Genomic DNA, 26,367 nt, shown 5'->3' with positions numbered 1-26,367 from the left:
AAATCCTCGTGGTCCCTTCCTTATCAGTCTGGTCATGTACCATCTCCCTCCCTGGTCTGAGAAGGCATCTCCTTGAAGAACAGGTCCTCACACATCACTTACCCTGCCCCAACTCCCCTTTCTTCTCCACCCTCTACAGCTCTGTTCTCTTGTAACAGCCGCCTCTGTGCTTCAAACTGCCAGACCCATGGCCCAGGATTTTCTTATAATTCTTGACCTGTGCACTGCCTCTGGTGTTACTGATCTCTCCACCTTGAGACCTTGCCCACCTGTTTTCTGAGTCATGCCTCTCCTGATTTCTTTCCTATTGCCCAACTGCTCTGTATTAGAGTTCTCTGCAGGCGCCTCTTTTCCTCCCAGACCTCAGCACCCTTGAAGGTTCATCCTTCAACCCTCTCTGCTCACCTACTTCTTGATTCTGTTACCACCTATAGCTGTCGATTCCTCAGTCTGCAACTCCGACTGTGAACTCTCCTGTTACCTGTGCCAGGCATCTTAAACTCAGTAAGTTCAAAACTCTGCTTCTACAGCCAGCCTACTCCTTCTGTGTTCTCTGCCTCAATTAATGAAGCCATTTGATCAATTTTAAAATCTAGGAGCTGTTTCTTATTCCTCTATTCTTATTTCTTATTCCCCTATTCTTCATTGATGACTCAGCCATGTAAAAACTATCTTCTCACACCCTTAATTCTGCCCTCACCTCTCCAGGCCATTACCTCCACAACTACCTTGGTTCAGGCCCTCATCACTCTCTCGAGGGTTACTGCAGTAGCCTTGTAACTGGTCTCGCTGCCTTCTGCCTGGCCTGCTTCCAATCCCTTCCCCACACTGCCGCCTTTCTAAAAGGCAAATTTGATCACGGACTCTCCACTGCTGAAAATCTTTCTGCAGAGTCACTGCTCCTCCAGGATAAAAATCTAAGCTCCCTAGCCTGGCACAAAAGCTCCTTTGTGATCTGGCTCTCCCTTCGGGTGTGTATCAAAGTCTTCTCTAATGATCCTGGTCCCCACTGACTACCCTTGCCCATAGCATCCCTCCTAAAGGAAATGAGTTGTTACAGGAGAGAAATGAGAGGAGGTATGGGAACAGAGAAGAGATTACAGGGCTGTGGTGTCCTGTACCATGACCACTATCTGCCTGTGGCTGCTGAGCACTTGAAACACACTTGGTCCAAACAAAGATATGAGTGTGAAATACATCACGGATTCAAACTCAGCATGCAAAAAAGAGTGTAAAATAACTCATTAACAAATTTTAATATTGATCCCATGTTAAAACAGTAACATTTCGAATATAGTAGGTTGAACATTATTAAAGTTAATTTCACGTTTCTTTTTATTTTATTTTTTAACATGGCTACTAGGAAATTATAAACTACCTGTGTTTGGGCTTCCCTGGTGGCTCAGATGGTAAAGAGTCTGCCTGCAATGCAGGCATCCCTGGGTCAGGAAGTTCCATCCCTGGGTTAGGAAGATGCCCTGGAGAAGGAAATGGCAACCCACTCCAGCATTCTTACCTGGAGAATCCCGTGGACAGAGAAGCCTGGCGGGCTACAGTCCATGGGGTGGCAAAGAGTCAGACACGACTGAGCAACTAACACTCTCACACTTTGACTGTGTGGCTCGCATAGTAGTGCTGTTGGACAGCATCAACGGAGGACATCTCCTTGCTCCCAGGAGATACATCCTGTTTGAACCACTCCCAAAAGCTTTCTGAATGATTAAGTCAACCCTACAGGTGTAGAGAAGCAGCAGTTGCTCCATTTCATAAATCCAGAGATACTAAGTTGGTGTAGATGGACAGGGAAGTCTGGCGTGCTGCAGTCCATGGGGTTGCAAAGAGTCGGACATGACTGAGCAACTGAACTGAACTGAGATATTAAGTGCTTTAGATAAGATTCAGTTTCACAGAGACAGATTGTGAAAATTGCAGCAGGGAGCCCTTCGTACCACGTATTCAGGGCTGAAATCTCAAGTCAGGCACATCTGTCTCCCCCGACCCCCCAGTCACCCTCGGGAGAGGGAAGCAGAGAGACTGTGCGTTAGAGGGAGGCTTTGAGGTAGGCAGGAGGAGCAAGGGCAGGGCAAGAGGCGCCCCATTCCCAGGAAGCCTCCTGCTTGTAAGGTACAGACAGAACACCAAGAGCCATGATCTCTGAGATCCCCCATCCTGCCGTGGCTCCTTCCCCAGTGGGAGAAGTCCCAGCTCCCCCACTGTCTTGAGTCTCAGTAATATGTCCATGATGAAGCCACTGTGCGTCAAACAAAATGACCTGCCTAACAGCTGGTAAGTTCTCAGTCGTGCCTTAGGATACCGGGGGCAGCAATCTGTGGATCATTTGGCCTAAAAGGCTTGGAGTAAGGTATAGAGCTGTCACAAGGACCCGGAAGATAATATGTCCTGAGAGATATGCAGAGCTTTCTGTCTTCAAGTGGAAAAGCCAAACAGTGATAGGAAAGCAGAACTTATCAGGTTGGAGCCAGGAGAAACATGAAGGTAAAGGGAATAAGCCATGACTATTAAGGGAAAAATCCCATGGAATCCCGTGCCAGTGAGGCTGATAGGCAGTGGCCTCAGCGCTTGTATTCTGGTGGTTTGCATGCTGTGTTCTATTGAACCTCTTGGTTCTAATAAGAATGCCCTGGGCAGTTGTTCTGACTTGCCTTTATGTATCAGGCATTAGTATAAGATTCTGGTAGGGAGAGAGGTGGTTGTGTTAAAAGTTTGAAAGTCATACTGTACAGAGACTGGCCTGAGAAAGTGGTGACCACCCAGGTGTGGTGACTGCTCTCCCATTGGCAACATCTGGGACTAGTGCAGGCCCTTAACAGGGGCTCCAGCTCCTTTCCATCTGAAGCTGAGTGACTCTCCATTGGACTGACTGTGCAGTCTGCCTCCCCTTACCCGGGACGCCAGAACCATCTCATTCTTGGGTACCAAATTTCCACTTTGCACCCCAGGTTCTCTCTCACATTCCCAAGTCCCCACTTTGAGTTCTTGTGTAGGAATCCCAAATTGCCTTTGGTAAGGGTCCCATCACTTACCTCCAAGCTTTCTTAAGCCGATAGTCTTGCCTCTGAGCTACAAGCGCTACAGTAAGTGCCTGCTGCTCCATTTCAAGCTTCTTCAAAACTGGGTCCCATCACTTACCTCCAAGCTTTCTTAAGCCGATAGTCTTGCCTCTGAGCTACAAGCGCTACAGTAAGTGCCTGCTGCTCCATTTCAAGCTTCTTCAAAACTGACTCCTGCCAGCAAAGGGCCAGAAACTCAGTTTGGCTGCCCTGCTGGTCTCTGGGGTCCCATTTGTACCATAAATGCAATTTGGGAAGAGAAGGGGAAGGCAAGTGTAGCCTGGTTTTCCTAAATTATGGTATATCTGCTTCTTTGTTCCCTGTGGGAAAGTTGGTCTTACATGTAGACTAGAAAGGTAGCTGCTGCCTTTATAATGGTGTGCTTTCAGAATTCATTCTACTTAAAAGAGCTTTTCAAATATCAATACTTACTCTTTCTTGCTCTCTAATATGCAAAAGCCTACATTATAAAAGCTCTGTTTTCTTTCCCAAGACCACTATGGTTTGGAAGAGAAAGGGCAGATTTGATGCTTGGAAAGCCTAGTTTTGACTCATGTAATTGACTGGCTGTAATGAACTTGAGCCAATTACTTAATCTTCCTGAAGATTAATCTTTCTGAACCTCAGTTTTCTCGTTTATGAAGTGAAATTAATAGTACCTACTTGCTTTGTTACGATTTTTTTATGACTAAATAAAACAAGGTATAAAGTGCCCAGCAGCAGGGCCTAAAATGCAATGCTAAGAAGTGGTAACTTACCAGATTTTACAGACCCTTTCCTGAGACTGATAAGGAAGAAGATAAGAAATCTGGGTCTAGAGACCCAGAATTCAGCCATCCCTGGGTGAAAAAGGATCAGAAGGAAGTTGCCTTCACATTTTTGCTTAAGGCAAGTCCTGCCTAATGGTTTGCATTTGTGAAAATATTCATCTGGGATTATGAATGCAGCATGAAGCCATGGGAAAAAAAAAAAAAGACATGTTTACATCCTTTGCCAGGATAATATAAGAATAAACAAAGCAAGTTTTTGAATCTCTGAATAGTCAGGTGCACTGCCATCAAAATAAACTTTTATTTCTATTCTTTGCTGATAAATTATAGATAAAGGAAGCCACTAAAATAACCCAGAAAAGGAAGATTCATATACAAATTAGATACCAGGGACAGGCTTCACACTTGCTTTGTTGGAGCCATTCTTTCCTTAACTGTGGGTGTTTGGGAAGTTCTTTTATTGTCACCTTTGTTGCTAACAAAAAGAGAGAAACAGCTTTAGTATACTCAGGAGAGAATGGTTTTGATTGGAGGCATGTTGTTCTCAGTGTGGGCTAACTTTCCTGTATTGTAGTGATTGCTAATACATAACTGAGGAAACCCGTAAACAGAGCTGGATCTGACATACTGCCACTTCTAATTGGCCTGTGTTTATTATAGGAATGGGGGCAGTCCTATAATTTTTAAAGGGGAAAGTGGAAGATGTTATGCTGGCTACTGTGACTGCTAGTGTTCTCATCTAGAAGGTCTTTGGCCTTTTTCCTGTATGTATTCTGTGAAGTCTAAATGATGGGCTGGATTCAGTGCATGCAGGGGCTGTCAATGGCTTCCTGGGTCCTTGGATGCAATTGATCGCCCCTGGCGATACTATAGTATCAATGGAGTGTCATATTCAATCCATGAACACTCACAAAGAGAGTATAAACCCGGTACCTTTAATGCTGTTAAAAATAATAGCATTAAAAATATTATTTAGTGTTGGTTTGTGGCATTAACATATAAACTCATTTATTGTTCTACTAGTCTCGGAGTAAGAACTGTTGCAGTTGCAGTGGGTGGTATCAACTGAGGTGGTCATGACAACATTAATTTATCATTTCCAAACCTTGGTAGGATTTCACCTTCTGAATCTTCTGGATTGTCTGTAGTTATTTCTCATTTGTTAAGGCAAGGCATATTTAGCTGTTCCTTATGGAAATACACTAGAAGTATCTTCATGAAGGTTGATGAAAATTGTTCCTTTTTTGCAAATCATTTTTTCTCTCTATCAAGACATTTTTGGATTCTAACTTCTAAAAATTTAATCTCTGAGTGGTACATCTTTCACTTGTTTGTCGATTATACTTTTGAAAAAGGTGTTTCCTTTGTCATTGATAAAATGTGGACCAAGACAGTCCAAAGACAGAGTTCTGTGACTTTCTCCACGAGACTTCTTGACATCCATACATGAATTGTTAGCTGTGTTTTGTTTGTTTGTTTCTTTGTTTGAACGAGTTTGATCATCTTGCACTTGGGTTTACTGTCTTGCCCCCAAGCTCTCTCTAAGAGGATACAGCCAGGAAAGACTTAATCCGATGCCTCAGTGATGCCATCATTATTGATCCACTTACTGCCAATCATAGAACCTGTATTATGAAATGTAACGAGATTAATTTGGAGTAACTTGTAGATCGCATACATTCTTCTTTTGAAAAGTTTACTCAAGAGCATATGTAAATGACCCTGTTTTTTATTTATTTTTAGAAAATAATTTTGTAAAGTAAACTCATACTTCACCTCTAATTTCAACTCATATGAGCTTGTTTGGTTAAAAGGAATTGCTTTCCTGTGTATCACTCAGTTCTCTTTATGGAATCATTGCTTTGAAAACTAATTGGTTGTGGGATGGGAAATCAGACCTTGGGTGTCACTCCAGCACATCATTATACTCACTCCTCCTGGGACAGACATGAATCACACTGAGGCATGTCCACACAGCATGCTGGCATCTATGTAAATGGCTCCATGACAGCTTCACTAACTGTGACCATGACAGAGAATGCACTGATGGCATCATGTCGCTAACGGATGTGTTTTCTCTAAGTAGAAAACTCTGTATTATTTGAAAAAGTTCCCCACCCGCCGCCACCCACTACACAAACTCTTTGACTTTTACATTAATATCAAATGTCAAATATACAAACAATATTTATGTACTGTATTTTGTTTTCTTTGTGTACAAAATAGTCTTCTACATGCTTTTTACCTTGGACTCAATAGAAAGAAAAAAATAATGTGAAAGAACAGTAGCACTGAGGAATTCAAATCTGCAATAGAAAGAAATAAACTCTTGCTTCCTAGAAATACTGCTCTTTGGTAGTGCTTTATATTTTACAAAATACTTTCAACAAGTTTTTTTGCAAAAAACTTTTTTTCTGACTATAAAAATAATTGCATATCATTGAATTTGGAAAAAATACTGAAGTGGGTAAAAGAATTGTCAGCTAAAATTTCACCACCCAGAGATCATCTTTGTTAGCACCTGGTATATTTTCCTTTCAGATATGCATTCATGTGTGGTTGTGAGTATGTGCATACATTGTGTGTGTGTGTGTGTGTGTGTGCTTAAACTAGCTTCATGGTGGACCTGAGAAGTTTGTACTGAACAGTCAGTATGACTTAAAAATGCCTTGGAATCAATTTGAAATTTTAGACCTGGCTATACTACTTATGTAGTGACTGTAAATTGCTTAAACTATCAAAACTTCCATTTCTACTTCTATAAAATGGGGATAATAATAGTATTCATCTACTAGGTTTATTGTATAAGAATTAATAAAATAATACATATAAAATACTTAGCATGGTACATGCCTCGTAGTAAATGCTCAGTAAGTGTGAGCTGTTGTTATTATACAGGTTTTCTTGTCTCTTGTCCTCACTTTATTTTCTAGTAGCAATTTCTCTTGTCAAAAAACATTACTTGAGAAGTATTTGGAATGACTGCATATATTTCAATACATGAATATACCTTAATGTAATCATTTCTCTATGCTTAGACCATTTCCAGTTCTTTGCTGTCATGAAGAGCGCCACAGTTAATATCCTTTACATTCATTTCTGTGCATAGACAACAAAATGAATTACTAATGGCATTTTACAGAGAAGCAGAAAAAAATGAACAATTCTTTAGTATCTGCTAATGTGCCAGGTGATATGCTAGGGATTTTTTTATCTCAAAATTCTCATTTAACTCTTCCATAACCCTGTTGAGGTACGTCTGTTACCCCAGTTTTTGGATGAAAACCCTCTGATGGGAGACAAGCAGCTTGCCCAAGGTCACAGAGACAGTGGTGGTGGAGATGGTGTGTGAAGCCAGCTGTCTGATTTCAAAGCTTAAGCCTTTCCATTCTGGCAGGCAGCTCGTGCCTATCTTTTTAAGGCTGGCGGGATGAATAGTCACCATTGTGTTTTTCATGAAATGTCACTTGGTGCCACATGAAAGATAGGACACTTGGCTGGAACTCTGAGCTTGCTCAATATAGCACCTCCCATGTGTGTATGTTCTTATATGTTTTGGAATCAAGCCTCATTAAAATAAAGTGTTAACTAAAGGAAATAAAACATTGGTATGATTATTTGATGAAAGCAAACCTTGAGGAAGAAAACATTTATTTAGTCAAAAAATACAGAAATCGTCTTTGTTTTAGTTGGATGGGCTAGGCTGGAATTGCTTACCTCCCTAGCAATCTGAATATTTCACACACATCAGTATAGGAATTAAACAATAACAGCCAAAGTAAATGGATGCTGTCAAAAGGGATTATAAGTTTCATTACTTGTATATTAAGGGTTGAAAGGAAAAATCTTTAGCCTTAATTGTAAGATGATATATCAGGAAAGAGCCAAAACAATTGCTATAGGTATAAGTATAAGGGAGACATAAAAATGCTGGGACAAACCTCCAAAGAATTATTTGGTGAACTGACAGGTTGTCTTTAAAAAGTCAGCCATTCGGAACATTTATCTTGGCAGCTCTCAAATCTGACTTACAGTGTGTAGTGTGGCAGTCAATTTTTGTAGGAAAAATGCATAATTAATACGAAGATCAAAGTAGAAAGTATTGCCAGTCAGTACCTAACACACAGTTTCTTAGAACAAAGGAGCAATTGAAGTTGTCTTTTAATAGGGTAATCCTGGCTTGTCATTTTGTAGGTATCAGTTCTTAGTGAAAAATGAAAGAGAAAAAAAATGCCCCGGTAGTAATATTTCATATCTAAGAGGTACTTTGTTGCTGAGTTTATAACCAACTCTTGTCTAGTCAAGAAAGCTACCTTTGGTTTCTGAGTTCTTGAATTTTCATAGTCCTTGAGCTTACACATACTTGCCTTATAATTGTCTCAGTTTCCCTTCAGATCATTTTAGTTCCTGCAGGGAAGAAAGAGTGTCCCTCATAGCCCAAGAACTAAGAAGGTTTTGCATCTTGACACAGCATGACCACCAACTCAGGCTGTGGAGAGTAGGTTGCCCATGGTGGGGTAGCAGGTGGGAAGGGCCTGCGAGTTGAGTGTGGGCTCTCTGCACAACTAGTGAGCAGTTACCACTGTGGACAGAGGGTGGACTCTGGATCTGCAGATTGGATCTTAGATGTGGCTTCATCCAGCCCTCGTAGCTATGTAACGCTGGGTTAAGTGCTTTACTGCCTCTGAGCCTTGGCTCCCTCTGCTCTCACACAGAGATAATGATTCCTGCACAGTCAAAGGTCATAGGGAGGATTAAATGCATTGAGCCAACCAATGGGTTAACTCAAAAGTGCTCTGATGATTAGCTCCCAAGTTACAAATAAATAGACACAGGTCCTGCCTCCCAAGGAGAAGCCAGTTTACCATTTGAAATATTTTCAAATGAATAATGGGAATATTTGTAAAAATATACCATTCCTGGTGCTAACCTCACTTGACTCTCCTAACTCTTTGCTTATACATTTTGCAGTAATATAGGGATAGGCTCCATGCTTGCCCAGGAAGCACCTGGTGCCCAACGAGCATGGCGTCTCTCAGAGCTTGAATGCTCAATCCCATGGCACATCCCTCTGATGAAGGAAGGAGGCCCTTGGCATCAGTAGGTGGTTCCTTTGAACACAATATAGACCTTTATAAAAACAGGCATTTAAGTCTGCTGTGTTGTTTCAAGATAGAAGCAAAACTTGTATGTTTGATGCATTATTTTAGCTTTCAATAAAAAAGATTTATAGAAAAGATATCAGATAGGAAAACATTCCAACAGGGTTGCATTATAAATAATTATAAGCAGCTCTTTGATTATTAAAGCAATCATTTTGCCAAAGGGGAGAAGGAAAGAGAAGAAGTTAGGAATTTTGACACTGGACATCACACACACTTTTCTGAAGTCTCCCGTGGTTCCCCTGCAGCCCTGGTAATGTTGGCAAGGGCTCAGAAACTGCTTCTGTGTCTGGCTGCCAGAGAGTCCATCTCACCTGCGGGGCTGCACTTACTCCCTTTCCCTGGGATGTTTCGGGCTAACCTCCCTGCCCTTTCTTGCCTCCCAGCTGGTCGTGATGACCCTTTCTCTCAGTCCTTTAGAAGGACAGGATTGGTTTATTGGCCACCAGTTTGAGCCCACGTCTTATGAATGTGTTTCAGGTCTATAATAACTGAAGTGTCTCTGTGGCTTTCCTCAGGGATGGGGGACAGGGGAGTGGTGTAAGCCAAGTGCTAGATGTTTTATAAAAAAACCCCATGAAGGACATGCTACCTGGGAATGGCTAACCCTGCTTGCTGTACTCATCTTGAACTGGGTTTGAAATTTTGTTTCTCCTTCTATGCGTGTGCCTGCTAGGTTGCTTCAATCATGTCCGACTCTGCAAACCTATGGACTGTACCCCACCAGTCTCCTCTGTCCATGGGATTCTCCATGCCCTCCTCCAGGGAATCTTCCTGACCCAGGGATCTAACCTGCATGTCTTCTGTCTCCTGCATTGGCAGGCCGGTTCTTTACCACTAGCGCCACCTGGGAAGCCGTTTCTCCTTTTATACAGGAAACTATTCTAAATTTCCCTTATTTGCTTTGCTACTGCATTTCATTCATCTCATTTCTTCATCAGCTATTTCTTGAGTGTCTGCTCTGTACTGGGTACTCTGAGAGGAACAGAAAGGAATTAAACATTGAAAAGGAGAGAACAGTTCACACCTCAGGTAGAAAGCAAAATATGTCTGCAGGGTTGAGAGAAAGGGAGAAGTTAAGTGCGTAATGATTTTTTTTTTTGAGCTATATTTTCTATAATAAATTGTGCTACATAAAAATCTATACCAACATTCATTTATGTAACAAATCCCATTAAAATGAAAATTCCTGTTGTCTGTGACTGAAGCAAACATCATTAGAACACAATTTCAATGCAAAAGAAGACTTTGGACAGTCCCTTGGAGTGAGTTGAAATGGGACTTGACCTCTATATCAAGCTTTTCCTCTATATTGTTCATTTCCACGTGTCAACAAATACTTGATTTGATAGTAAAGCCAGTTAAATCAATATTTCTTGCTGTAGTGAAGGTACAGCAACATATATCCAAGGGCAGCATATCCCTACCAGCCTTATTTTGTTCATTTTAGTTCAGTCTCTCAGTCGTGTCCAACTCTGTTCGACCCCATGGACTGCAGCATGCCAGGCTTCCCTGTCCATCACCACCCACTGGAACTTGCTCAAACTCGTGTCCTTTGAGTCATTGATGCCATTCAACCATCTTATCCTCTGTTGTCCTCTACTCCTCCTGTCTTCAATCTTTCCCAGCATCAGGATCTTTTCCAATGGGTCAGTTCTTCACATCAGGTGGCCAAAGTATTGGACGGCTTCAGCATCAGTCCTTCCAAAGAATATTCAGGACTGATTTCTTTTAGGATTGACTGGTTTGATCTCCTTGCAGTCCAAGGGACTCTCAAGAGTCTTCTCCAACACCACAGTTCAAAAGCATCAATTCTTTGGCGCTCAGCTTTCTTTATAGTACAACTGTTACATCCATACATGACTACTGGAAAAACAATAGTTTTGAATAGACAGAACTTTGTCAGCAAAGTAATGTCTCTGCCTTTTAATATGCTGTCTAAGTTGGTTATAGCTTTTCTTCCAAGGAGCAAGCATCTTTTAATTTCATGGCTGCAGCCACCATTTGCAGTGATTTTGGAGCCCAAGAAAATAAAGCCTGTCACTGTTTCCATTTTTTGTCGATCTATTTGCCATGAAGTGATGGGATCAGATGCCATGATCTTAGTTTTTTGAATGTTGAATTTTAAGCCAGCTTTTTCACTCTCCTCTTTCACTTTCATCAAGAGGCTCTTTAGTTCTTTGCTTTCTGCTATAAGGGTGGTGTCATCTGTAAATCTGAGGTTATTGATATTTCTCCCAGCAATCTTGATTCCAGCTTGTGCTTCTTCCAGCCCAGCGTTTCTCATGATGTACTCTGCATACAAGTTAAATAAACAGGGTGATAATATACAGCCTTGATGTACTCCTTTCCCTATTTGGAACCAGTCTGTTGTTCCATGTCTGGTTCTAACTGTTGCTACTTGACCTGCATACAGATTTCTCAGGGGGCAGGTAAGGTGGTCTGGAATTCCCATCTCTTGAAGAATTTTCCACAGTTCGTTGTAATCCACACGGTCAAATGCTTTGGTGTAGTCAGTAAAGCAGAAGTAGATGTTTTTCTGGAACTCTCTTGCTTTTTTGATGATTCAACATACGTTGGCAATTTGATGTCTGGTTCCTCTGCCTTTTCTAAATCCAGCTTGAACATCTGGAAGTTCACAGTTCATGTACTGTTGAAGCCTGGCTTGGAGAATTTTGAGCATGACTTTACTTTGTTAGCGTGTGAGATGAGTGCAATTGCACGGTAGTTTGAACATTCTTTGGCATTGCCTTTCTTTGGGATTGGAATGAATCCTGACCTTTTCCAGTCCTGTGGCCACTGCTGAGTTTTCCAAATTTGCTGGCAGATTGAAAGCGGCACTGTAGCAGCAGCATCTTTTGGGATCTGAAATAGCTCAACTGGAATTCTGTCACCTCCACTAGCTTTATTCATAGTGATGCTTCCTAAGGCCCATTTGACTTCTTTTGTTAAGTGCATATAGTTTATCATAAACCTACTTGATTGAACTACTTTCACATAAATAGGCTGAAAATAATCCACAAGTCTACCATAAAAAAAAAAAAACACAGAAAATCTCTGTCTTGTCGCTCATCTTTCATTTAAGCAATCCCAAATTTATTTAGCTCAATTTCATCATAAGGAATGACAGTATGGATAAGATCTTGATTGTGATAGGTATGCTTTCTTTCTCTTTGCTCTAAAGGGTTCACCTGAACACACTGTCCCATCTTCTGTCCCAGTCAGAGGATTTCTGAACATACCCACAAAATGGCAAATACTAATGAACCCAAGAGTCTCAGATTGTAGGAATCTAATCATCGTGATGGAAGGGAGAGTAAGGTGAAAGCCTCTTACCTTACTCTTTCTTGGAACTTTTAATTGTTAGAAGTGTTCTGAAAATTACCTATTAAAAGTTCAGTGTTTCTGTAAACAAATGGCCTGAAGCATCAATATAAACATCATCAAATGTATTTACTGTTTTCAGAAAATTGAGCTTCTCTTGCCTGTACTGTGAATAGAATAGTGACTGTCATTTCTTGGGCTCCTACTCTGTGCTAAGCACTTAGAATATCTCATCTCTCATAGTTAAAATGATGCTTTAATGCATGTATTATTATTTCCATTTCATGTTCAGTTTCAACTGCTGAATAACTTATCTGAGGGCACCAAGCTAGAACGGGTATAAGCAGGGATTTTAACCCAAGTTAGTCTGATTCCAAAGCCTTTTCATTTTTTTCACCAGGTGTCTTGAGAATGAAAAAAGATATTTTTTTTAAATTGTTAAAGTTACACATGTTCATTATAGGAAGCTTGGAAAGCAGACAAAATGATAAGAAAAAAATCACTCATAATTCTTCACCCCAAGGATAATCAGTACTAAACTTTATTTTTCTTTCTAAGCTAGTGAAAGTGAAGTCGCTCAGTCGTGTCCGACTCTTTGCGACCCCGTGGACTGTAGCCCACCAGGCTCCTGTGTCCATGGGATTCTCCAGGCAAGAATACTGGAGTGGGTTGCCATTTCCTTCTCCAAGCTAAAGAAAGCTATAATTTATATATCTTAGAGAGTATTGTTCTTCAGAGTTGTCATCCTTGAAGTGTATTCATGTTCTCTAACAACAGTTGCCATTGCTTAAAGCATTTTTAGAACCTTATTCAGAGCCAATTTAGGTACTAAATTCTCTGTAGATTCCCATGCACTGGGTACTTTGGTAGATACATAGCAAAGACAATGTATCCATTCCCTAAATGCTTGTCAGAATAATATATTTTATGTTCTACCTTTTGTGCCTTCTAAAATTATATGCTGCAAATATTTGACCATCCTGTAAAGAATACCATCATTACCCTCTCTAAGGACCATAAACATCTTCTGCCACTTCTGTTGTGGTAGGAGATGGAGTTTACCAAAATGCTACTTCCTCCCGTGTCAAAGATTGATGGACATTTTGGGTTATATTTAAAAGTCTTTATTAAAAATTAAATCTATAAATGTTTACTATCTCATTTGACAACTCATGTTATTTATTACAGAGTCCACACAACAATCTTTGCCTTTTGTGGTACATAAAGAAAATCAAAGAATTGTTTTTGTCAAAAGTTTGAAAAAGCACATTTTAAAATCAACTTCTTTTTAATGGAAGTGTTATAGTCACTGAATGATTTCCCTCCAAGGACCTTCTGTAAAAGCAAATATATCTTAAGTGTGATGAACTGATCTTTAAATAAAGTCGGTAGCATCTTGTGTCAAGGTAAATGTTTCTTAAAGAAGCAGGCATGCATGAGCACAGACACACACATATGTAAAAGAAAAGATTGCTATTGAAATGACCGTTGGTATACTTTATTAAAGTGAAGAAAGTCAAGTAGTTGAAGAAGAAAGTCAAGTGCCAGCTGAGTTTTCATCTCTTTGGTTTATTGTACACAACACTGTTGCTTTCAGAAAACAAACCTAACCCTCAACTCAAGCATCTCCCTTGTGGTCTGGTTTCTGCCTTATTTTTCACATTCTTATCTACCCCACCGGCTTAGCACAGTACCCTCTTCCCAGACTGCTGGGCACCTGGGGCACCAGGACCCTGGGTCCTAAGATTGGCTCAGAGTTCTTCGGGGCCCCACCACAAATGGGGGCCCACCGGGCATGCGCAGTTGTCCTAAGGGCTGTGCTCTTCCCTGGTTTTCCGATTGCCAGGATTTCCTGAGACTTCACCAGGCTCTCAGAGCTCATCACAAAGTGTAGGCTTTGTCTTGTGTTGATATCCTGGGCACATTCATAGCATCTGGCATTGTGTTCAGTCAGCGTGTTAGCAAAATGAAGGGTTACAATATATTCTCTCAGAAATGGACTGTTGGAAGGATAAGTTAGTCCGATTGAAAGAGAGTCAGAATAGAATTGTGGATTAGAATCTCAGAGCTTAAAAGAGCCTCTCAGTCAGTCCTCTCACTTAAAGATGAAACCCGGAGCAGTCAGCTGACTTGGAGAAGGTCACCCAGAGAGTTGGCACCAAGCCAGGCCCAGCATCCGGCATCCTGAGGTCTTGTCCCGTCCTTCCTGGCTCTCACTCCTGTCATCTTTCCCTGGTTGTTTCAGGGAGGTTGAGCTGACTTTGCAGGATCAGTGACCAGAGCTTTTGAAGCCCCACGCGGAGCTTAACAGAGCAGCAGATGCAGAGGGATTCTCAGGGAAGGCTTGGAGAGATTGTGGACTTAGTGTTTGCCTGGTTGACTAACCAGCCCGGCAGCTGTCTCTAATGCCTAAGTGGTTACTAGCTGGGCTTGTATGGATATTACAGGCTATCTTTTGGAAAGGAGACTATCATAGAAACAATAATAACTAACATCTATTTGTGATAAATTAGGCAGGATATCCCTGTGGTTTCGAGTCCAGGCCCTGTGGTCAGATGGTCACAGAATCCCAGCTCCATCACTTGTCCTGTATATTTTTATAAGACAGGTGCTTTCAACTTTCAGTGCCTCATTTTCTTTATCTGCACAATGCAAGCGGCAAAAGTGGTTATCTCAGAGTATTGGCTTCCCTGGTGGCTCAGAAGGTAAAGGATCTGCCTGCAGTGCAGGAGACCCAGGTTTGATCCCTGGGCTGGGAGGATCTCCTGGAGAAGGGCATGGCAACCTACTCCAGTATTCTTGCTTGGCAAATCCCATGGACAGAGGGCCCTGGCAGGCTACAGTCCATAGAATGGCAAAGAGTCAGACATCAATGAGTGACTGACACTTTCACTTTCTTTCAGAGTATTGTAGACTTAACTCATGGAAGCCCTGGAACAATACCAAGCAATAAATGTTAGCTATTGTTATTATTAAAATGTCACTGCTGTGAATAGTAAATTCATTGCACAAATTATATACTATCTGGTCTTGCCAACATCTCTGTGAGGAAGCTGCTATTATTATCCTCCATTTTACAGTTGAGTAGACTGAGGCACAGAGAGGTACCCCACCCACACAGTTTTAAGTCACGGGTAAGACAGCCTGAGCTTGGATGTGAGTGTGAGGAAGATGAGCAGTGTGGCTTTGAAACGTGAGATCTGATTTCCCAAATTTCTTTTTTTCCCCCAGAGCACTCCAGACCCTGGCCACTTTCAGGACTATCTCCGAGGATTCCCAGGTAAGCAGAGGTGGTCCCTCCCTTCTCTGTGTCCTCCTCCTGCCCACATGGCCGGCTGCCTCTGCACCTGTCGCTGATTCCCAGGGGTTTTGTCATAGCCTGTCAATCTTCAAGGGTTTTAGCACCAGAACGCTTATGTATGGGTTCGCAAGCTGAAGGGCCAAGTTGCTGGTGCTGGGGTGGGAGGGGGGCGTGGGGGAGAGCAACAGAGGACCGGAAGCACTGCTGCCCCACCCGCGTGCACCTTCTCCACCTGCCTCACCGGTTCTGTACTGTAGTTTCATGCATGTAAAATACTTCAAAGTGCCAGGGGGAAAAGTCTTTTAGAGATCCTTGTGTTGTAGAAAGGAATTATAGTTAAGAGGGGCAGGCTCTGGAGCCAGACTACTTGGTTTTCCCTCCTTGCACTGATAACCATGTTTGGTGTTGTTGAAAAGCTTGGTTCCCTGAATCTAGAAGTCTGGTTTGCAGTCTTCAGTGCTCACTCAGTGCTGACTTGGAGTGGAAGGACACAGCCTTTTGAGCCAGACAACCTGGCTTTGCATTCTCTTCTGCTGCCTAGTAACTGTAGTGTCTCTGCGTGTCCCCAGCCTCTCTGAGCCTCAGTTTCATCCTCTCTAATATGGAGCTAATTATACCCATCTCTGCAAGAGTTGCTGGGATTTGTGTAAAGTGGACTGCATAAGATTGACATTCAATTCAATGGCAATTATTATTATTAGTTATTGATATTTGAATGGGCTCATAACAAGTATTTTCTGGAGGGGAAAGCATGTTTTTTTTTTTATTCCACATACTTTCCCTGAAATATTTTCATTTTCTCCACCAGCAGTCTTGCTTGTTTAAAGTAATTTGCTTAGCAAGCCATATATTCATTGTGAAAAGATCGTCTCTGATAGAACCTGTCAAATGATTATAAATTCCAAATGGAAGTAGTCCAAAATAAAGAGGTCTTACTGCACGTGAATGTCTCCATGAATACTTAAGCTTGATTCTTTTTCTAAAACCCTGAAACTTCAGGAGTAAGATGACTGTAACTTTTGGAAAAGAGTCATTAACATTGGTGGGAGGTGGTTGTCTTCCATTAATGAAATAGAATATTTTACTTCCTCATTTCTGAAATCTGAATCACCATAAAAACATTGTCTTCATTGTTGTTCAAAGGGAATTATTATGGAAACTACTGACTGATTTCTCTCTCTCTCCCTCTCTGTCACACACACACACACACACACACACACTTTAGTTTTTCTTTCCCTTAGGCAACTGAAGAGTTACTATGTAAATTTCTGGCAGCCTTCTCCCCATCAGACAAGCAAGGGCACAATCAATTCCTGTTTTCTTGGAATGTACCAAATAATCAGAAACTCATTATTCTGCTTGAAGGCAACAAGCAGCTTGATGGAAAGATGTACCAATTGAAAACAATTCTGATCATATTTTTGTCAGGAGAATGAGATGCCTCCAGCTGTCTGTCACTAATTATATTAGAGGTAGAAAGCAGGAATGTTTTGGCCTGCAAAAGATCACTCTAGTCTCATGTTGGAACACTAGTGTTACTGGCTGCTTATCCCAGAACAGTGACATTGGGCATCCATTCTGTAACTCATCTTGCCAATTGGTCACAGTCTGAAACATGTCACATGAGCACACTTAAAGAATTTTCTAATTATAGTTCAGAGGCTTTACTTTTATCTTTTTATGTTCATTCTGCAGACATCACTGATGGAAATGATTTCTCCCTCAGCCTAATCCTATTGCCGGCAGTTACAAAAGAACAGAGAGATGGCAAATGAAACCCACAGTAACTGAAGAGGTGTCCGAATTCAATTAGGAAGCGACCTCTCCCATGTGGATGCATAAGCCATATAAATCCATTTTAATTGTGATCTGTGGTACTTATCTGGTCATGTTTATTTTGGATGCAAGTGCCAAAGCTGGATTTAGACCAGAACTCCAGATCTTCAAGCTCTAATGACTAATTTGGGTATCCATTGAATCCCTTAATTCATTTCTTAATTAGTTCTCCCAGAATTAGAGTTGCTTGGTTATAATCATTTTCACAAAATTTTCCAATAAAAACAAGCATACATAGATTTTTTTTCCCCCTATGGTTCACACATTTGCTATGGTCTTAAAGAATTGTTCTTGTTGTTATCAAAATTATAACAATGACAATAACAAAACTAACATGTTGCCAGGCAATAGAATATGAAGTGAGGCACCAGGAACTGGTTTTGATTCCTAGCTCAGCTATTTACAGTCATGGGATCTGGGCCAAGTTGCTTTCCCTGTATTTCAGTTTCCTTTTGTAAATGGGAGGAATAATAGTACCTACCTCATAGGGTTGTTTTAAGGCTTGAAAAAGCATTGCATGTATGAACTAACATGCAGACAGTCCCTGGCACTATGATAGATGCTACTTATTATGTTTATTGTTCATAAGACAGTAGGAGACTGATGGGCAGATTTGCTGGTGCCACAATATTGTCATCCAAGTTTGTCCCATTTATGTCATCCATTTGGGGATCACTCATGATGGTAATGATACGTTGGGGACTCTGAGGTTGAAATTAATCTCTGTTGTTTGTATTTGTACACCTCAGTTTAGCTTAGGATTAACATTTTTGGCTTTCCATGCTTGATCAATATGAAACCTTTTGGTGTAAAATTGCTTTAAAATTTGAATGAACATTTTGTTCTCTCAGTAGGCACAATACTGGTCCTCATTAAAATGAAAAATACAGTTATGATATGTAAAAAATATATGTGGTGGGGAGAGGAGGCTTGGGGGAATTGACTTCAGTAAATTCATTGGAAACTTTCATACTATTTTTTAACAGTTAAATGCATTTAATGTCTTAGTTCAAATTTAATCAGTGTGCAGGAGTAAAAGTCTAGGGAAAGATAAATCTAGTAATTTAATGAGCTTTCCTCATGGCTACATAAGAGTTTATTTTAAAATTGATTGCCAAGTGATTCACTAGAATTACCTTTCTTAAGTTTTTTTTTCCCCCCAGAAACTAAGGTTGGTCCAGCAGTTCTACTCTCATGCATGCACAGGTGTGCACTTGTGTGTATATGCTAGAGAAATGTGCACTCACATATATCCAGAGATGTGTAAGTTGTTCTTAGCAGCATTACTTATATTCATCTCAACTTAGAAACACAGAATAGCCATCCATTGTAGAATAGATGAATAAACTGTGCAGTAATAAGAAGAAGTTATGATTCTATAATTATAGGATGGAATATTATACAGCAATGAAAAAAGAAAACTTGGAGCTACACACAATAACAGGGATAAATCCTAAGACATAATGTTGAAAGAAAGAAGATACAGAAGACTACATAGCAATCTTATTTCATTTGTGCAAAGTGTGAAAACAGACAAAAACTACACTCTGTTGCTAAAGGGTATGGACAAAAGTGACCAGGAATTTACTGCTGAACAAATCCCTTCTAAAGGAGAGTGTGCTGGGGAAAACAGAAGAGCTGTGGGACTCCTGTGAGTCCTGGCGATATTCTGGTTTTTGACTGGAGCTTGTAGGTGCGGGGGCTTCCCAGGTCAGTAGTAAAGAATTCCCTGACAATGTAGGAGACACGGGAGACACAGGTTCAATCCCTGGATCAGGAAGATTCTCTTGGGGGAGGAAATGGCAACCCACTCCAGTATCCTCACCTGGAGAAGTCCATGGACAGAGGAACCTGGCAGGCTACAGTCCATAAGGTCACAAAGAGTCAGACACATCTGAGTGGCTGAGCATACGCACATAGTTGCATGGGTAAAACACTGTATTATTATTATATCTATATATCTATATAGATATATATCTATATATATATATCTATATGAAAGTGAAAGTGAGGTCGTGTCCAACTCTTTGTGACCCGTGGCCTGTAGCCTACCAGGCTTCTCGGTCCATGGGATTTTCCAGGCAAGAATACTGGAGTGGATTACGATTTCCTTCTCCAGGAGATCTTCCCCACCCAGAGATTGAACCTGGGTCTCCAGCGTTGTAGGCAGACGCTTTTTACCGCCTTTGAGCCACCAGGGAACATTATATATATAATGTTAATTATATTTATATTAATTACATTAATGTTTTATCTGCTTTTCTGGTTGTAGGTTAGAGTTCATAATTTTAAAAGTTTTTTAAAAAGGCAGAATAAACTCTCTCCAACCCAGGTTGGTTTATCCTTGTCCTGCATAGTTTTAGGCCAAGAGATTCCTGTGGTTATAAGTGGCTCTAGAAGTAAACTACTGCCTCCCTGCCTGGCAAAGTGGCCTCTAAAGTAGAATATGCACCCCAGGGAGCTCTTGAGAAGATCCATTTGGTTGAGAAGGAAATTGATTAGAACTTGCGTTTACTTTCATCTCATTATCATGAAACATTATGATAACAGGTAACTGTATTGACACTGGCATCCTTGCTGAGTCCACGTGTCAGATGTTCGAGTATCACCTGGAGGGAGGGAGGCAAGACCTCCTCTTCACAGTGGCTTCCCCTCTGGTTCATCTGCCTTGGTTATTGTATGGAATATATCATACGTGGTCACCTGGATTTACAAATTCAATGTTTTACTTTTAACAAACCCTCACAAACTGTCTTAAATAGAGTCTTCAAAGAATTCCCATAAATTGAAAATAGTTTTAAATTTGCATGCAAGAAAATGGCAAAGTTTAACATGAACTTTGTTGGCCCCGGTGTGAGGTAATGACCATGATCAGTTGAATCAGATCTGGCAAGAAGCTGACCACCAAAATTCTAAATTATCTGAAAGATGTATAGATTTACATCCACTGTGGTTAATCTTGAACCTTGTCCTGAGTATGTTGTTTTGAGACATCGCAAAATAGTACATCAATTCTGTCATTCTTTTCTATTTTAATCATGTTTTATAAGATATATAACATGTTAGTACAATAACATATATATATGAATTGTAAACAAACAAGGAAACTTTTTTGTTCCAACATCTAGGATGAAAATACCTTGAACTTCACTGTCATGCAGTTCAAAGGCTACTCCTTGCCAACTGTTAAAATGTGTAGAATAGAGTAAACTTGCTATCCATATCAAAAAGATGCACTTCTTAGCCTTAATTTTTTTTACTGGTAAATATCAACAGTAAGGCAAGGGTTTATATATTTTACTTTACTAAGACTTTCCCCAAGCCCTTGGCTTGCAGTTGGGTAGGAGAAAATGAAAAGGGGTATATACTCAGAATGGCTCTGTTTTTCTGTTTCGTTTATATTCCCTGTAAGATTCCTTTATGGTTACATCTATGCATACCCACCAAGGTGCAGTGGACAGGGTGCTTGACCAGCAGTCAGGAGACCTGATTCTGAGCCTGGTTCTGCCAGTAGCCAGCAGCCAGGCCACAGCACAGAGGCGGGATCCTCCCTGAGCTGTCTTTGCCTTTTCTCTATCATGAGGGTTGTGATAGCAACCCTTCCCTGACCTGGCACAGGGATCACATATGAGAGCCTCTTTAAAATGGAGTTTCCTTCAAACAGAAGGAATTATGGTCCTGTCCCTTCTATTTCAGGCTTTCCAGGTAGTGCTAGCGGTAAAGAACCTGCCTGCCAATGCAGGAGACATGGGTTCGATCCCTGGGTAGGGCAGATCCCCTGGAGGAGGGCATGGCAACCCACTCCAGTATTCTTGCCTGGAGAATCCCATGGACAGAGGAGCTTGGCAGGCTATAGTCCAGGGGGTCACAAAGAGTCAGACACAACTTAGCAACATTTATAACTTCTTATTAAAGTGCTGACATCTTTAACTTACAGAGCTCTTTTTATTGGAAGCTACAGAAACTGACTGGCTAGCTTAAATCAAAATATACTTATTTTTGAATTGTTTTATTGGGAGTACCTATAGGATTGAAGGGACTTCCTAGGTAGTGCAGTGATAAAGAATCTGCCTGCCAGTGCAGGAGACACAGGAGGTACAGGTTCCATCTCTGGGTTGGGAAGATCCCCTGGAGGAGGAAATGACAACCCACTCCAGTATTCTTGCCTGAAAAATCCCATGGACAGAGGTGCCTGGTGGGCTACAGTCCAAAGGGTCACAAAGAGCCGGACACTGAACACGCACATGCACTCACAGAATTGAAGGGATGGCGGAGTCTTCGAACTGCACAAAGGGCCACCGCCAGGGAAGGCCTTGCAGTCTTAGCATTGGACTCTGTGGCCTCTTCTCTAAGGCAGCGCTGCCAGTGTGGTGGGTCACCGATGACTTCTGCCCTCTGGGGTTCATGGTTCCAAATCTGAGGCTCCATGAAGGGGAAATCTAATTTATCCAACTTGGGTTGATGAATCGCCTTTTGACCAGTCAGCCTCAGGTGAGGAGATGAGGTCACAGAGGATGCACAAGATTCCTGGGATCTCTGGCTCTGTATGTCTGGGCCCTCTCAGAAAATCGGGCATCCCTGTGAGCTTCTGCCTACCATTGGTATTAATGTTTCCATAGTTACTAATGATTCAACTCTCTTTAAGGGATTTGAATTAAAAGAATCAGAGAAATATTAATACAAGTATGGAAGTATATACAAGTGTTTTTTTCAATCAATGTCAATGCACCTAACTGAGCCTGGGTTTCTCATATATTTCTTGAGGTAAACACTGGACTTGAAATCACTTTCATTAGATGCTGAAAATTCTCTGAAGGTCCCAAGGGGTCCTCCTGCCCAGGCCACTTCTCTAAGGTTTGACTCCATTTCTGCCTTTAGCTACTGCTTTACCTCTTGTTAGAAGAAAGTGAAGTTGCTCAGTCGTGTCCGACTCTTTGCGAGAGTAGCCTATAGCCCATCAGGCTCCTCTGTCCATGGGATTTTCCAGGCAGTAGTACTAGAGTGGACTGGCATTTCCTTCTCCAGGGGATCTGCCCAACCCAGGGATTGAACCCGGGTCTCCTGCATTGTAGACAGACACTTTACCATCTGAGCCACCAGGGAAGTCTTTCTTGTTAGAAAGAAGGTATTAAATCAATTTTAGCATTCCTAATGCTGATGCTCTTCTTACTGACAGCTTGACTTGCCCTAAAATTTTATGGAATGTGGAAAGAAGGTAAGAGAGGTGCAGAGTCTGTGTACCACAGGCAAGTCATCATACCAATCTTGTGAGCCTATCAAAGTATATTTGAATATATCACAGCCATTCCTAGACAGACATAAATAGCTGTCTCACACCCTCACACCAAAAGGGTATTCAGTGCTTACCGTTTGTTCTATCAGGGCTCAAGTAGATACGTGCAATATTCCAATAACGGAAAAGATGGAAATGTTTATATCCCCGAGAAATCAATGCATATCTTCCAAAACAAGTTAACTCTTGCTATCAAATATTGCCCTGGCAAGTCCTAAATGGATATTGTCCCCTTAGGAACAGTCACTATATAGCTATAAAGAGAACAGAAATTCTTTGTTTTTTAAGCATATAGACTAAATGTAATGACCACATTTTAGGTTGTTAACACGCAGTTAAATTTCTTTAAATCAAAAGACAAGTTCCTTCTTAGAGAAAGAGTACCACTGAAGAAAGAGATGTGGTAAAAACAATCATTATTTTACCCAGTCTCCATTTTCCCAAGTTGCTGAGTTATAACATAGTCTATGATTATACTTTTTAAACCAGCTCTCAATAGATTACCAACCCAGTGCCTCACACTGGTTAGCTTATAAGGATGATTTATTATTCGTCCGGTTTTAAATGCTGACCCATGAAATGCTAAAATTGTATTGGCAGCTGTTGTCCAAAGGTTTGCAGATGTCCTGACTAATGCTTTGAAAGTCCAGCATTAGCAGTAAATCACAGCATACGTAATTTTTCAATAAAGTAATGGAAAGGATTTTGCATTCTAGGTCCTCTAAGCTTTGGAATTTGGAAGTTACTTATATGGGAAATTAAAAGGGTAAAATGTTCTCGGGCTTTAACTCTTGAATTTGGGGCCAGCACAGTCAATAGCTAAAGCATCTTGGTAGCTTTATTCTCCTAACCCTGAGATCTCTTGGCTCTGAGAACTGACGAAGTTGCCAAGTATAGGCCTAATTGCATTCCTAGCTACTGAGAAAAAAATTTTTTTTTCCTTTTCTTTCAAAGAAATACCTTGAGCATTAACATTTTCTGGAATAGCAGAATTGTTTATAAGACTTTTGCAGAGGTTTCTGAAAAGAGAGCTTGAAGAGGGCTCTGGCAGCCAATTAAGAAGCATGCGCTGCTCACCTAGAGTAACAAAGAGTTAGGGAGAGGAAACCAACAAGTGAAAAGAGATGTGGCTTTGTCCTCTCAGCTTGCTCTCTGATTAATGAGCTGATGTTCTCTTTTTTTCTTCTCTATGTTCTACTCAAAGATGTAGCAAAATAGTGCATGATATATTCAGCTAGCCCCATGATAGACCACCAGCTGAGTGTAAGTTTTGTTCACTAGTATTTCCAGTGCTGTGACCACTACTTGATACATAAGAAATGTTCAATTAGTATTTGTTGAATAAAGGAATGTATTCAGGCAGGTCTCTCTATGATCTGTAAATTGGTGATTTGTATATTGGGCCAAACATCCTGGAATGTGAAGTCAAGTGGACCTTAGGAAGTATCACTACAAGTAAAGCTAGTGGAGGTGATGGAATTCCAGTGGAGCTATTTCAAATCCTGAAAAATGATGCTGTGAAAGTGCTGCACTCAATATGCCAGCAAATTTGGAAAACTCAGCAGTGGCCACAGGACTGGAAAAGGTCAGTTTTCATTCTAATCCCAAAGAAGGCAATGCCAAAGAATGCTCAAACTACCGCACAATTGCACTCATCTCACATGCTAGTAAAGTAATGCTCAAAATTCTCCAAGCCAGGCTTCAGCAATACGTGAACTGCAAACTTCCAGTTTTGTTCAAGCTGGTTTTAGAAAAGGCAGAGGAACCAGACATCAAATTGCCAACATCCACTGGATCATCGAAAAAGCAAGAGAGTTCCAGAAAAAACATCTACTTCTGCTTTATTGACTATGGCAAAGCCTTTGACTGCGTGGATCACAATAAACTGTGGAAAATTCTGAAAGAGATGGGAATACCAGACCACCTGACCTGCCTCTTGAGAAACCTGTATGCAGGTCAGGAAGCAACAGTTAGAACTGGACATGGAACAATAGACTGCTTCCAAATTGGGAAAGAAGTACGTCAAGGCTGTATATTGTCACCCTGCTTATTTAACTTATATGCAGAGTACATAATGAGAAATGCTGGGCTGGATGAAGCATAAGCTGGAATCAAGTTTGCCAGAAGAAATATCAATAACCTCAGATTTACAGATGACACCACCCTTATGACAGAAAGTGAAGAAGAACTAAAGAGCCTCTTGATGAAAATGAGAGGAGAGTGAAAAAGTTGGCTTAAAGCTCAACATTCAGAAAACTAAGATCATGGCATCAGGTCCCATCACTTCATGGCAAATAGATGGGGAAACAGTGGAAACAGCGACTGACTTTTTTTTGGGCTCCAAAATCACTGCAGATGGTGACTGCAGCCATGAAATTAAAAGACGCTTACTCCTTGGAAGGAAAGTTATGACCAACCTAGACAGCATATTAAAAAACAGAGACATTATTTTGTCAACAAATGTCTATCTAGTCAAGGCTATGGTTTTTCCAGTAGTCATATATGGATGTGAAAGTTGGACTATCAAGAAAGCTGAGCGCCAAAGAATTGATGCTTTTGAACTGTGGTGTTGGAGAAGACTCTTGAGAGTCCCTTGGACTGAAAAGAGATCCAACCAGTCTATCCTAAAGGAGATCAGTCCTGGGTGTTCATTGGAAGGACTGATGTTGAAGCTGAAACTCCAATATTTTGGCCACCTGATGTGAAGAGCTGACTCATTTGAAAAGACCCTGATGTTGGGAAGGATTGAAGGCGGGAGGAGAAGGGGACGACAGAGGATGAGATGGTGAGATGGCATTACCGACTCAATGGACATGAGTTTGAGTAAACTCTGGGAGTTGGTGATGGACAGGGAGGCCTGGCGAGCTGCGGTTCATGGGGTTGCAAAGAGTTGGAGAAGACTGAGCGACTAACTGATACTGAACTGATACTGATATTGGGCCAGGTATACTCAGAGCTTCCCAGGTGGCACTAGTGGCAAAGAACCCGCCTGCCAATGCAGGAGACATAAGAGATGCAGGTTTGATCCTTGGGTTTGTAAGATCTCCTGGAGGAGGGCATGGAAACCCACTCTAGTATTCTGCCCTGGAGAATCCCATGGACAGAGGAATCTAGTGGGCTGCAATCCATAGGATCACACAGAGCCAGACACATCTGAAGTGACTTAGCATGCACATACTCTAGGCCAGATTAATTCTGATCAAGGACTCAATATCTAAATTTCATAGACTGTGATTTTCCAATATGATGGAGAATTAAGGGCTTGAAGAAACGAACACTTGGAACAACCCAAATACTCAGGAATATAGAAAGGACTGTTAAAACCTTCCAGCAGGCTTAACTGACTCTAGAAGTTAGCATATCCAGCTATCGCAGCTTTTCTGAATGTAAATACATTTGCAGAGTTCTTACCATACTGACAGTATCAGTTTCAACTGTACAGAATCTTGCTTTTAACACATCAGTTGGCAAGCACTCAGTGCCAAGGCCAAGGGTTAGCCCTCTGCTTCACTTCCCTTCTCCAAGCTGCAACTTCTCTCACAGAGCCAGGCAGCTGTCTCCCAAATGTACGCTGTCAGTAACATAGGAACCCAGATGACCAAAAGAGGGT

At 41.2% G+C, this 26,367-nt stretch overlaps 1 protein-coding gene across 4 annotated transcripts in view; it reads left to right on the top strand.

Moving 5' to 3' along the window:
- The window catches only part of SPATS2L (spermatogenesis associated serine rich 2 like), a 191,534-nt gene that overhangs the window by 8,704 nt on the left and 156,463 nt on the right, over positions 1-26,367 (top strand). For all 4 annotated transcript variants that reach the window (XM_070388528.1, XM_070388523.1, XM_070388536.1 and 1 more), the window contains exon 2: positions 15,559-15,607. The gene's annotated coding sequence lies outside the window, so the exon portion shown is untranslated. The remainder of the gene's footprint in view (positions 1-15,558; positions 15,608-26,367) is intronic.

The sequence above is a fragment of the Bos mutus genome, chromosome 2 (assembly GCF_027580195.1).
Source record: "Bos mutus isolate GX-2022 chromosome 2, NWIPB_WYAK_1.1, whole genome shotgun sequence".
Lineage (NCBI taxonomy): Eukaryota > Metazoa > Chordata > Mammalia > Artiodactyla > Bovidae > Bos > Bos mutus.
This window is presented reverse-complemented; position numbering and strand designations above follow the sequence as displayed.